Genomic DNA, 13,205 nt, shown 5'->3' on the forward strand with positions numbered 1-13,205 from the left:
GGGTCAATACGGCCCGTATTGAGTTTTTGAACTACAATACGGCCGTATTGAATTCAGTACGGCCGTATTGAAGTTCAAAAAACCTCGATACGGCCGTATTGAGTTCAGTGCGGCCGTAGTGAACTTCAATCCGGCCGTATTGAGTTCAGTGCGGCCGTATTGTAGTTCAAAATGTTCAATACGGCCGTACTGAACTTTTGGGAAGCCGTATTGGGCTTCATTCCCTCCACTTCCTTATTTTGAGCTTATTACAAGACCTCTAGACCTACAGAGAATCCTCCTAGGGCCTTCCATGAGTCCTTCTGGCTGACTTTCCTTCAGTCCTCAAGAGTCTTCAAGCTTTATTTCCGACCTGGACAATTTTAGGGGTCTACAGTGACAACTTGGAGCACCTTTCCTTGGCCTCGACAAGTGCCATCATGGATAAAAAGAAATCCTTTAAAATAAAAGAAGCTCGGCAGGAAACCCAAAAAGGGGGCTGCGCAAAAATAAGAGCAAAAGACCCGCTAGGAATCCCACGAAAGGGTAACCTAGGCAAAAGTTAGGGTTGCAAAAATAAACAAAAACAAAGGTCCGCTAAGACACCACAAAAGGGTGTTTTAGGCAAAAATGAGGACAATCAAAAAGCGAAAATAAATCCATGATGGTACCATGAACCGAATTCAAAAAGAAAGGTTCAAGGGAAGCTATCTAAGTTGTCAAATCACAACATCAATAACAAGACTTTATTAACTTCATAAGTGTTTAATCAAACAAGCCTAAACACATGAGCCTACCTTGGCCAGCCATTCTTACAAAAACCATTTTCAAAATAATAATAATCCCCTCTAAAACACAAACTTTTGAACAAAAAGAATATCTTTCCTTTCTTTTCTCTTGTCCCAAACGATTTTAGAATAATCTAGTGGAAACATGGAGATATAGTGGTCAATAGGAGGGTTGACATGTCTTCTAAAGGAAGGGAAGGATCACTTGGTTGATGACACCAATCTCGATATAACACGCATCATTCCTCGGTTACATAAATCGGCAGCGCACAGCCCGTCTAGAGGAATGGCAAAATCCAAGCAAAGAAACGCATCGGTTAATTCTTTTGAAAAAATAAATCAAATAGAATTAGGTGCATCATACCGCATACATGCATACAGATGATAGGTGTACTGGAAGATCACTTATTCTCTGTTTATTGAAAAAACAAACAAAAAAACAAAAAAAACAAAAAAACAAAAAATATAAACTTCAGAAAAAACAATGCGCCCGTACCATGTTCAGTACACCCGTACTAAAATCAGGGTTATGAACAAATTTTCAACTCAATACGGGCGTACCGAAATGAATACGGTAGCATTGGCCATAACGTCCACACCAATACGGGCGTATTGAATTCAATACGGCCCGTATTGGCCCATTCTCATTCATCACAACATCTTCATTCCTCTGCATACTTCATCTGTGAGTGTGTTTGAGATCCTTCCGTACAGAAAAAGCCAAAAATCAACAAAAAAGGCAAAAATACAGAAAAAGCCGAAATCAACAAAAAAGGCAGACATTCAGAAAAAACAATAAATCGTACAGAATAACTGAGCCTGGAGAGGCTTGCCGAAATAATACTCCCCCATCGTACAAGAATAACTGAGCCTGGAGAGGCTTGCCAAAATAATACTCCCTCATCATACAGAATAACTGAGCCTGGAGAGGCTTGCCGATATAATACTCCCCAATCGTACAGAATAATTGAGCCTGGAGAGGCTTGCCGAAATAATACTCCCCAGAGACATCTCAGCTCACACTCTTGGACCAAATCCCCAGTAAGAGCTATCAAAGCAAGATCGGTAAGATCCCCCAATGGAAGCAATGATCATCTGAACAGAACATCCGAGTCAAAGGACTTTGACTTCCTCAGTGGAAGATAGCTTTCCAACTCGAGCGACGAGTGAAGCTAAGCCTGAAGAGACTTTCTAAATAATACTCTGGGATACATAAGATCCTCAATCCCCATTCGCCTACTCAGAGGCACCCCTTCAAAAAGAGAAAAATCAAAAAACATCAATAACCATTCCCCAAGCGGAATCCGGCACTCAGCCGAACACCGAACATCAAGATAATTCGCCTACTTAGAGGCACTCCTTCAAAAAGAGAAAATAAAAAAAAAAGATCAATAATCATTCCCCAAGCGGAATTCGGCATTCAGCCAATCATTGAACATCAAGATGATCCGCCTAACAGAAGAGGCTAATCAAAATTAACGACAGAATACCCCAGCGGATAACAGCCTACACAGAGGCAACAAAACCAGAAAATCAAAAAGAGTCACCCGAATAAAGATAACCGGGATACTCCACCAACGTCGAAAGGACGTCAGCCAATCATAAGGCATCGCTCACATCAGAACGAGCATCTTTGTGTCTGCATCCCCAAGGAATCAGAAATTCCCCAATGGACACCAACTACGCAATGAAAAGTTGGGACACGAGAACCTATGAGTAACTGCACATCCCTTAGACGGATCCCTGCGTTATCTAGCCCTCAGCGGCACCAAAATCAAAAAACAACCGTCGAAGCAGCATCGTGGACTGTGGAGACAAAATCATCACAAATCCCTGGAGAGGAGATACTCACGCTACCCCGTCGTCACAAACACGGAGGTATGCAGCTTCCAGCTCGAAGGACGAGCGAAGCTAAGCCTGGAGAGGCGGTACTCACGCTACCCCCGTCGTCACAAACACGGAGGTATGCAGCTTCCGGCTCGAAGGACGAGCGAAGCTAAGCCTGGAGAGGCGGTACTCACGCTACCCCCGTCGTCACAAACACGGAGGTATGCAGCTTCCGGCTCGAAGGACGAGCGAAGCTAAGCCTGGAGAGGCGGTACTCACGCTACCCCGTCATCACAAACACGGAGGTATGCAGCTTCCGTCTCGAAGGACGAGCGAAGCTAAGCCTGGAGAGGCGGTACTCACGCTACCCCGTCGTCACTGTAGACCCCTAAAATTGTCCGGGTCGGAAATAAGACTCGAAGACTCTCGAAGATCAAAGGAAAGTCAGCCAAAGGGACTCTTAGAAGACCGTGGGATGACAATCTGTAGGTTTAGAGGTCTTAGAGTAGCAAAAAATAAGAAAGTGGAGGGAATGAAGCCCAATACGTGTTGAAGATTGAAGAATCTACATCTGGAAGATGTTCCCTAGAAGTTTTAGTTTTGATGTTTTGCTCATGTTGCTTTTTATTTTAAGCCTATGTCAAAAGGATAATGTATTGATTGTTTAAAAGATTAGGCTTGTATGTGTTTGTTTGTTATGTGTTAAAAATTAGTAATTAACATGAAGGTGAAAATATCATAATACTCATTTTTCTTATTTCATTCATTGTTGAGAACATGAAGTATTAATTTACTGAGTGTTTGAGACTTTAAATGAAAACTTGAAAACATCAGAAATTTTCTGAGTTAAGGAATAGATTACCTGAACTGGTAATAGATTACCTGAACTGGTAATAGATTACCTGACTCATGTTGAAAAACTGATTGATACTGGAATAATCGATTACCATATGTGGTAATAGATTACCAAACTGATTCTGATGATTTCAAGAGGAAAAAGGATCGTGTTAATCGATTATCTCTTTAAAGTAATCGATTACCTCTGTTCCAAATGTGAGTTTTGTGTTATTTTGGCATCGTGTTAATCGGTTACCATGTTAGGTAATAGATTAAAACAGGAGCTGAAACAATTAGTTCAGTTATTCTAACTCGTGGTAATAGATTACCATCACAGGTAATAGATTATCTCTGTTATGAATATAACTGAAATAACTGTTTCCTTGCACATGAAAATTGTCTTTAAATAAGATTAAAACTGAAGCTTTTAAAAAAAAAGAATTTTCACAAACGAAAAAAGAGAGATACTTACACGAACTAGAGAGATTTTTTTAATAAACATTATCTGCAGAAACTGAACTTTAAAGATTCTTGGTAATTGATAAATTCAATCTTTACATATCTTGTATTAATTGTGTTATTCAAATCTTGTTGGATAAGCTGTGCATTTATAACTCTGAATTACTTTTTATGTTTAAAGGTTTGTTTTAAATCAAGATTTGTTTGGTAAAGATTTAGAAAGCAAACAAGAAAAGGAAAAATAACATAGAATCTATTCAACCCCCCCTTCTAGATTCTAACCGTAGGGACCAACAATTGGTACCAGAGCTGTATCTTGTAAAACATTCAAGACTAGATCTTTAGAAAGGTTAGATGGCTGGTAATCAATTACCGTTTGCTGAAGGTGCTTCAATAAACAGACCCCCATTGTTTTGTGGAGATAACTATCCCTTTTGGAAAGTTAGAATGAAAATTTTCATGGAATCTGTTCATAGAAATATTTGGCAGGCTGTAATCACAGATTACAAAATACCCACTAAGATAGAGGGAGGAAAAGAAATTGAGAAACCATATGATAGCTGGGATCAAAGTGAAATTAGAAGAGCAGAGAATGATGCAAAAGCTTTAAATATCATACATTCTGCACTAAATTCTGATGAATTTTTTAGAATTTCAGCTTGTTCTACAGCAAAGGAAGCTTGGGATTTAATCCAAGTAACACATGAAGGAACTCCAGAAGTGAGAAGAGCTAGAAAGAACACACTCATTCAGGAATATGAAACCTTCAGAATGAATCAAGGTGAAACTTTCATGGATATGCAAAAGAGGTTCATTCACATAATAAATCACCTAAAAGGATTAGGGAAAGACTTCGTGGAAGAAGAAGTAAATGTCAAAATCCTGAAGTCACTAAACAGAAGATGGCAACCAACTGTCACAGCAATTACAAAGTCAAAGAACTTAGCTCAGATGACAAGTCCTGAGTTATTTGGAAAGCTAAGAGAATATGAGATGGATCTGTCAAGGATTGCTGATGAAGAACAAAAAGATAAAAAGGCAAAAGGTCTGGCCTTAAAGGTAAAAGAATCCTCAAGTGATGAAGAGGATAGCAGCAATGAAAGTTCTGAACAAGAAGAATTAAATCTAATGGTGAAGAATTTCAGAAAATTCATGAGAAGGAAGAACAACAATAAGAGATTCTCCAGTCAGAAGAAATCCTTCAAGAAGAATGAAAACTCATCTCCAAAGTTCAAATGTTTTGAATGTGGAAAAGCTGGACACATGAGAGCTGACTGTCCAAGCCTGAAAAAGAATGAGGAGACAAAACAAAAGTTCAGATCAAAGAAAAAGAAAGCATACATAGCATGGGAAGAGAATGCCTCAACAACTTCAAGTGATAGTGATGAGGATCAGGAAGCAAATCTCTGTCTCATGACCAAACATAATTCAAATTATGAGGTATATGATTCTGACTCATCTATTGACTCGTATGATGAATTGCAAAATGCATTTGCTGAACTGTATGCTGAAGCAAAGAAATTAGAAAAATCAAATAATGTTTACAAAAAGAAAATGACACACATGAAAGATAAAATTTCTGATTTAGAGAATGATAACAGGAAACTACTTTCAGATATCTCTAAACTAAAGTCACCATGTGAGAACTGTGAAACATTGTATGCTGCATTAAAAGCAAAGGATAAAGAAAAACAGAATGTTAATGTTATGAAATCCATTAATTCCCACTCATGTAACTATTGTATGAAATCTGGTCATAACTACTACAGATGCATGATAAGGAAATTTGGCATTCCTAGTGGAAAATATAAATGGATTAAGAAATTAGATTATGTACACACTGATTCTCCAGGACCCAAGATCCATTGGGTACCAAAATCAAATTGAATAACTTGTGTTGCAGGTGTGCTTGAGAGCAAAGCAATCAATGTGGTACTTAGACAGCGGCTGCTCAAGACACATGACAGGAGATAAAAGCAAATTTATCTCATTACAGGAAAAAGAAGGAGGATCTGTAACATATGGAGATAACAACAAAGGCAGAATACTAGGCTCAGGCAGTGTTGGAAAATCTCTTAATGATGAAGATGAGATAGGTGACAGTATTACACAAGAAGAAGAAAAACTGGAACTACAGCAGAAAACACCATCTGAAGACACATCACTACCCAAAGAATGGAGGAAACCCAAAGATCTATCTCTGGATAACATTCTTGGAGATATAAATAAGGGAGTTTCTACTAGACACTCTTTTAATCTTCTAAGTGATGATATGGCATTTGTTTCTCAAATTGAACCATTATGTGTGGAACATGCATTAAAAGATGAATTCTGAATAATGGCCATGCATGATGAACTGAATCAATTCAAAAGAAATGATGTTTGGATTTTAGTTCCTTTCAATAAGAATATGAATGTCATTGGTACAAAATGGGTTTTCAGAAACAAACTAAATGAAGAAGGTGTTATAGTTAAAAATAAAGCTAGATTAGTAGCCAAAGGATACAATCAACAGGAAGGTATAGACTTTGGTGAAACATATGCTCCAGTTGCTAGATTAGAAGCTGTTAGGCTTTTACTTGCATTTGCTTGTGTGTTTGATTTCAAACTATATCAAATGGATGTGAAAAGTGCATTTTTAAATGGTTTAATTGATGAAGAAGTTTATGTAGCTCAACCACCTGGTTTTGTTGACTGCAAGTTACCTAAGCATGTTTACAAGCTCAAGAAAGCTTTGTATGGACTGAAACAAGCTCCAAGGAAATGGTATGAAAGGCTGAGTAAGTTTCTACTAACTCATGACTTTCAAAGAGGTAATGTTGATAAAACTCTTTTCATAAAGAGAAAATCAAAAGATATTCTGCTGATTCAGATTTATGTTGATGATATAATATTTGGATCAACTAACCAATCTCTTTGTGGAGAATTTGTTTCCAATATGCAGAAGGAGTTTGATATGTCTATGATGGGAGAATTAAGCTTCTTCCTAGGACTACAAGTCAAACAAATGGAAAATGGAATTTTTCTACATCAAACTAAATATAGCAAAGAACTGTTAAAGAAATTTGATATGGAGAATTGTAAGATATCAAATACTCCTATGTCTACTAATTGTTATCTAGATAGTGATATTGCAGGAAAAGATGTTGAAGAATCAATGTATAGAGGGATCATTGGATCTCTTCTGTATCTAACAGCTAGCAGACCTGACATCATGTACAGTGTATGTGTATGTGCTAGATTCCAATCAAAACCAAAGGAATCACATCTGAAGGCTGTAAAGAAAATACTGAAGTATTTGAAAGGCACAATCAATGTTGGATTGTGGTATCCTAAAGGTACTTCTCCATCTTTAACTGGTTACTCTGACTCCGATTTTGCTGGTTGTAAATTGGATAGGAAAAGTACAAGTGGAACGTGCCACACGTTTGGAGAATGTCTCATATCGTGGCAGAGCAAGAAACAAGCTTGTGTAGCACTCTCAACTGCTGAAGCTGAGTATATAGCTGCTGGAAGCTGCTGTGCTCAGTCAATTTGGTTTAAACATCAACTTCAAGACTTTGGTTTGAAGATTGATCACATACCACTGAAGTGTGACAACACAAGTGCAATTAACATTTCAAGGAATCCTATTCTACACTCAAGAACTAAGCACATTGAAGTTAGACATCACTTTATCAGAGATCATGTAGAGAAAGGAGACTGTGACATCAAATTCATAATGTCAGAAGATCAACTTGCTGACATCTTTACAAAGCCTCTACCAAAGGAAAGATTTTTCAAGCTAAGAACCAATCTTGGTATCATTAGTGAGTCCAATCTATCCTAAATCTCATAATTAAAGTATGATTGTGTGAATATGCATGAAATTGCTAAGCACTTATAGGTTTAAACTTGATGTATGTGCACTCATAATAGGAAATCACACAAAACACAGTATGCCCTGTATCTGCACACATTTCACTGTGATAATCGATTACCATACGGGTTAATCGATTACCACTCACTCACTTGCATAATTACCCTGTTTCAGTTGCGAGATAATCGATTACCAACTGGGTTAATCGATTACCTGACGCGAACCCCTGTGTTTTTTTTTTAAGTACTCAAAAACCCTCTCTTAATCTGTTTCGAATTCAAATTAATTCAAAACTCTCTCCATTTTTGCTTCAAACTAAAACGAACGAAACCCCTGGTTCCCTTTTCTATCTCAAAATCTCTTTCAAAACCTAACCCTAAGCCCCATTCATGGAAAGTCTTGGCAAAGGAAAGCGTGTAAAGCACACAGCCAACAGAGATTACCCTCGTCCTACTACTCAAGGTCAAGGTACATCTAAAAAGAAGAAACAAGAGTCCTCTCGTCCAGAACCTGAAGAAGAATATTCTCATTCGTGGTTCACAAGGAAGTCTCAAGAGGAAACTTTCAATGAGTCTTTTGCTTGCAAAGACATTGTGGCTCCAAAGGTACTCTACTCGTCTTGGCTTATAGAGCAAGGTTTTACATTTCCTACTCTGTTATCTTGTCAAGGAGTTAGCAAATTTGTTGGGTTAAGTGGACTGTACTACCCTGATCTTGTTAGGGTCTTTTACTCAAATTTGGGAAGAGATGAAAATGGTGCTTTGGTTTCAGAAGTTAAAGGAATAAAAGTTACTCTATCTGCTGATGTATTTTTGAAGATTGGTGGATTAACCAGAAATGGTATTAAACCTACCTTCAATGAATTAAAGATGAAAAATTTCTCAATAGATAAAGATACATTTTTTATAAGTATGCTGAGGGATGTTTCAGCCTGGGAGGCTAATAAAGAATACAAAAGAAAAGAAAAGAGGAAAATTACATATAATGCTGGAGGTCTACGAATGGAAGATAGACTCCTACATTATGTAATTGTCTGGATTCTGGCAGCAAGGGGGAGCAATCACGCACAAATCAGTGAAGAAGATATGGCACTGCTCGCAGCTTTTAAGAACAACATTCAAGTTGATTGGGTATATGTGGTAGAAGACATAATGCTAAAGACAAGGAGGTTAATGGACTGCAAGTGTCCATATGCTGTGTTCATAAGCAAGGTATTGGTGTTCTATAAAGTTCCCTTAATTGGTGAAGCAAGAGAGGTCACCAGAGATGTTCATGATATCAAGGATAGAGCTCTGAAAATGATGAAGCTAGTGAAAACAGATGCTGGTTGGATAGCAAAGGAAGATGTTCCTACTGCTGAGACTACAGAGCCGTCTTAACCTGAAGTTCAAACTGAAGAAGAGGAAGGTGCTGAAGAGCCCAAGCCTCTTTCTACTTTTGAGCTATCTGTGCTGGCAAAGCTAGATGACATCAGAGAAACTCAGAGAAGAGATTATCAAGAGCTGAAGGCTTGTTTTGAATCTATATCTGAACGACTGGATGCGATGAACATACCCTACCCTGAAGAACTTTAGTTATGCATTACATTTTAGGCACTGCATTTTAATTTGTTCTGCATAAATACTTTGATTTATATTTCAGACTTAAAGTTTGTAATAGTTGTAGTATTTGTATGCTTCTGTACATTTTTAATGCTTATATGATGAAAGTCTTATTAAGTGCTTGTTGTTTTTGTTGCATAAGTATCATGTTATTTCTCTGTTTACTCTGTTTTTTTGGTTTGGTTAAGCCAAACAGGGGGAGAAATTCATGAGAAACTGATTAAATGTTTATGTGGTTGTTTATGTATTGTATAAGAAAGAAATGGAAATAGAACTGCATAATGCTTTGTATGGAAGTTTTTGTTCTAGACATATGCAGGTTCAAATTCAAGTTCAAATTTCAAACAAACAAGTGAAACAAAACAACATGATGATTGTGAAAGTCAACATGAAGAGTTTGGCTCATCAAAACCAAAAAGGGGGAGATTGTTGAAGATTGAAGAATCTACATCTGGAAGATGTTCCCTAGAAGTTTTAGTTTTGATGTTTTGCTCATGTTGCTTTTTATTTTAAGCCTATGTCAAAAGGATAATGTATTGATTGTTTAAAAGATTAGGCTTGTATGTGTTTGTTTGTTATGTGTTAAAAATTAGTAATTAACATGAAGGTGAAAATATCATAATACTCATTTTTCTTATTTCATTCATTGTTGAGAACATGAAGTATTAATTTACTGAGTGTTTGAGACTTTAAATGAAAACTTGAAAACATCAGAAATTTTCTGAGTTAAGGAATAGATTACCTGAACTGGTAATAGATTACCTGACTCATGTTGAAAAACTGATTGATACTGGAATAATCGATTACCATATGTGGTAATAGATTACCAAACTGATTCTGATGATTTCAAGAGGAAAAAGGATCGTGTTAATCGATTATCTCTTTAAAGTAATCGATTACCTCTGTTCCAAATGTGAGTTTTGTGTTATTTTGGCATCGTGTTAATCGGTTACCATGTTAGGTAATAGATTAAAACAGGAGCTGAAACAATTAGTTCAGTTATTCTAACTCGTGGTAATAGATTACCATCACAGGTAATAGATTATCTCTGTTATGAATATAACTGAAATAACTGTTTCCTTGCACATGAAAATTGTCTTTAAATAAGATTAAAACTGAAGCTTTTAAAAAAAAAGAATTTTCACAAACGAAAAAAGAGAGATACTTACACGAACTAGAGAGATTTTTTTAATAAACATTATCTGCAGAAACTGAACTTTAAAGATTCTTGGTAATTGATAAATTCAATCTTTACATATCTTGTATTAATTGTGTTATTCAAATCTTGTTGGATAAGCTGTGCATTTATAACTCTGAATTACTTTTTATGTTTAAAGGTTTGTTTTAAATCAAGATTTGTTTGGTAAAGATTTAGAAAGCAAACAAGAAAAGGAAAAATAACATAGAATCTATTCAACCCCCCCTTCTAGATTCTAACCGTAGGGACCAACAATACGGCCTCCCAAAAGTTCAGTACGGCCGTATTGAACATTTTAAACTACAATACGGCCGCACTGAACTCAATACGGCCGTATTGAAGTTTCTGAACTTCAATACGGCTGCACTGAACTCAATACGGCTGCACTGAACTTCAATACGGCTGCACTGAACTCAATACGGCTGCACTGAACTTCAATACGGCTGCACTGAACTCAATACGGCCGTATTGAGGTTTTTTGAACTTCAATACGGCCGTACTGAATTCAATACGGCCGTATTGTAGTTCAAAACTTCAATACGGACCGTATTGACCCCCAGAGGCCGTATTGCGCCTCATCCCTATAAATATGACGTCAATTGGACGTCATTCCACACTTTTTTACTGAGTTTTAACCCTCTTCTTGAGTATTCTGGGTTTTTTTGAGCAGTGCTCTGCCTAGAAATCACTCGGAGAGTTGATCCGACGAAGTTCTTGAGTCACGAGCCATTTGCTTGAGTCTCGAACCTAGTCGAAGGGAAATCCTCCGGATTTCCATAGTTAAAATTTTATAGGAGGGAGCGAGCGGTCTTGTAGAGGGAGGGAACGCCAAAACGCTTCCCAATTTCTGTCAAGATATATAAGAAAGCACGCTTCAAAGGTTTATCTCTTTAAAGTCCCTTCTTTTACCGCTTTCTGTGTGTACATATTTAAACTGTCATCATGTAGATAGTTAATTTATAATTGCTTAGAATAAATAGGGGTAATTTAGTAATTTCGCACTATTTTTTTTAAATAATCTGTCATAGGGAACCCGAAAGGGGCGCTGTGGGGTGCTAACACCTTCCCCACGCGTAACCGACTCCCTTACCCGACTCTGGTTGTAATGGCCGAAGTCGATTTTTGAATCGATTGCCTTAAACTTCTTTTTCCAATGTTTTGAGTAAAACATTGGTGGCGACTCCATGAACCCTTCCTTTTTATGAAAACCGCTAATCCATGGAGGGTCCCGCTTGGGATTAACATGGATTGGTGAGCCTTTTAATAAAATTGCTCGTTTGACAAGGTCTCAGTTTGAGAATAAGTCATTCTAGCAATCCATATTTTTAAACAAATAAAAGAGTCCAACCATCGTCGCGAATGCCGAAAGCTCGTTTCGGGCCGGTGGCGACAGATGGCGACTCCACTGGGGAAGCCTCGAGAGTCAGTCCCATTTAGTGACAGATTATTTTTAACAAATAATAGTTAAAATTACTTTATTACCCCTTATTTGTATGATAACATGCTTTATTTATATGGCTTTAATAACTATTGTATGTTTAATTTTACGCAATTGTTTGAAATAAAAACTGCACACAAACCTTTGCACACAACAGTTCCCTCTATACCCGGGGGCATGAGTGGTAAGCCATAGGGAGTGGATGTTAGTACGGCCGGTTGTCGAATGGGTCTATAGGTGCCCGTAGACCGTTGTCGGAAAGCATCACTCAAGGTGATAACCATGAACTCGAGTCCAACAGTGCGTTGGAGCTTTCCATCGACTTACGACGAGAGGAATTGGGTCCCTATAATGGGGGCACCTTGGGGGCCTCAGACCGGTGAGAACAGTTAGAACCACCTTGAATATGCACTTTTCTGCAGGATACCCCTACCTCGTGATTCGCTCGTGACTGTTCGTGGATGAGTGAATTGTTTGTGTAAATGCTTATGTGCAATTGTTTGTGCATTAATAAATAACCTCATGATAAGGTCTAAGAATAAATCCCCATGCATGAAAATGCCATGACATGAGAGGAAAGACCATGTGCGAAAATATAATAAAAGTGAGGAGCATGTACACCATTACCAATAAGACATCATGCATCCTCATAAACCATGCATTTTAGGTTCACCAATACCTCTTGACATGAGTAAAAGAGACCCATAATTATCGAGATTCTCTGTTGGGGAGGGATCATAAGTCAAGGAGGGTGGTAACACTCCGTTTTAAAAAGGCAGCGCCTTAAAAATGGAGGGTTATCAAGCTCATGTCAAGAGCGTATTCATCCCATAAATAAACTAATTAAACATTCATTTTAGAAAGTGGCTGGTCATCTCTCTGTCCTCACACGCGCGCAGAAAATCAAGAAGATGGAAGCGCTGGAGGACCAAAATAAGAAGCTTACAGCCGAACTCTCACAGCTCAAGGAGCAGATGGCGCAAATGATGGAACTCATGCGTCATCAAAACATGAACGGGGCTCACCACAGTGACCATGAGTCCCATCATGAGGAGGATCATGAGGACGAAGAAGAACCTCCACGAGCTGTACCCCTTGGGGCGGGGATCATGATTAAAGAGCCCGAGGTTTCAAAGGAACAATTCCACGCCCTAGAGGATCGGCTAAGGGCTATGGAGGGGCATGACTTCGATATTAAAGATGCCGCCGACATGTGTTT

The sequence above is a fragment of the Cajanus cajan genome, chromosome 9, assembly GCF_000230855.2.
Source record: "Cajanus cajan strain Asha chromosome 9, NIPB_CcT2T_4, whole genome shotgun sequence".
NCBI lineage: Eukaryota > Viridiplantae > Streptophyta > Magnoliopsida > Fabales > Fabaceae > Cajanus > Cajanus cajan.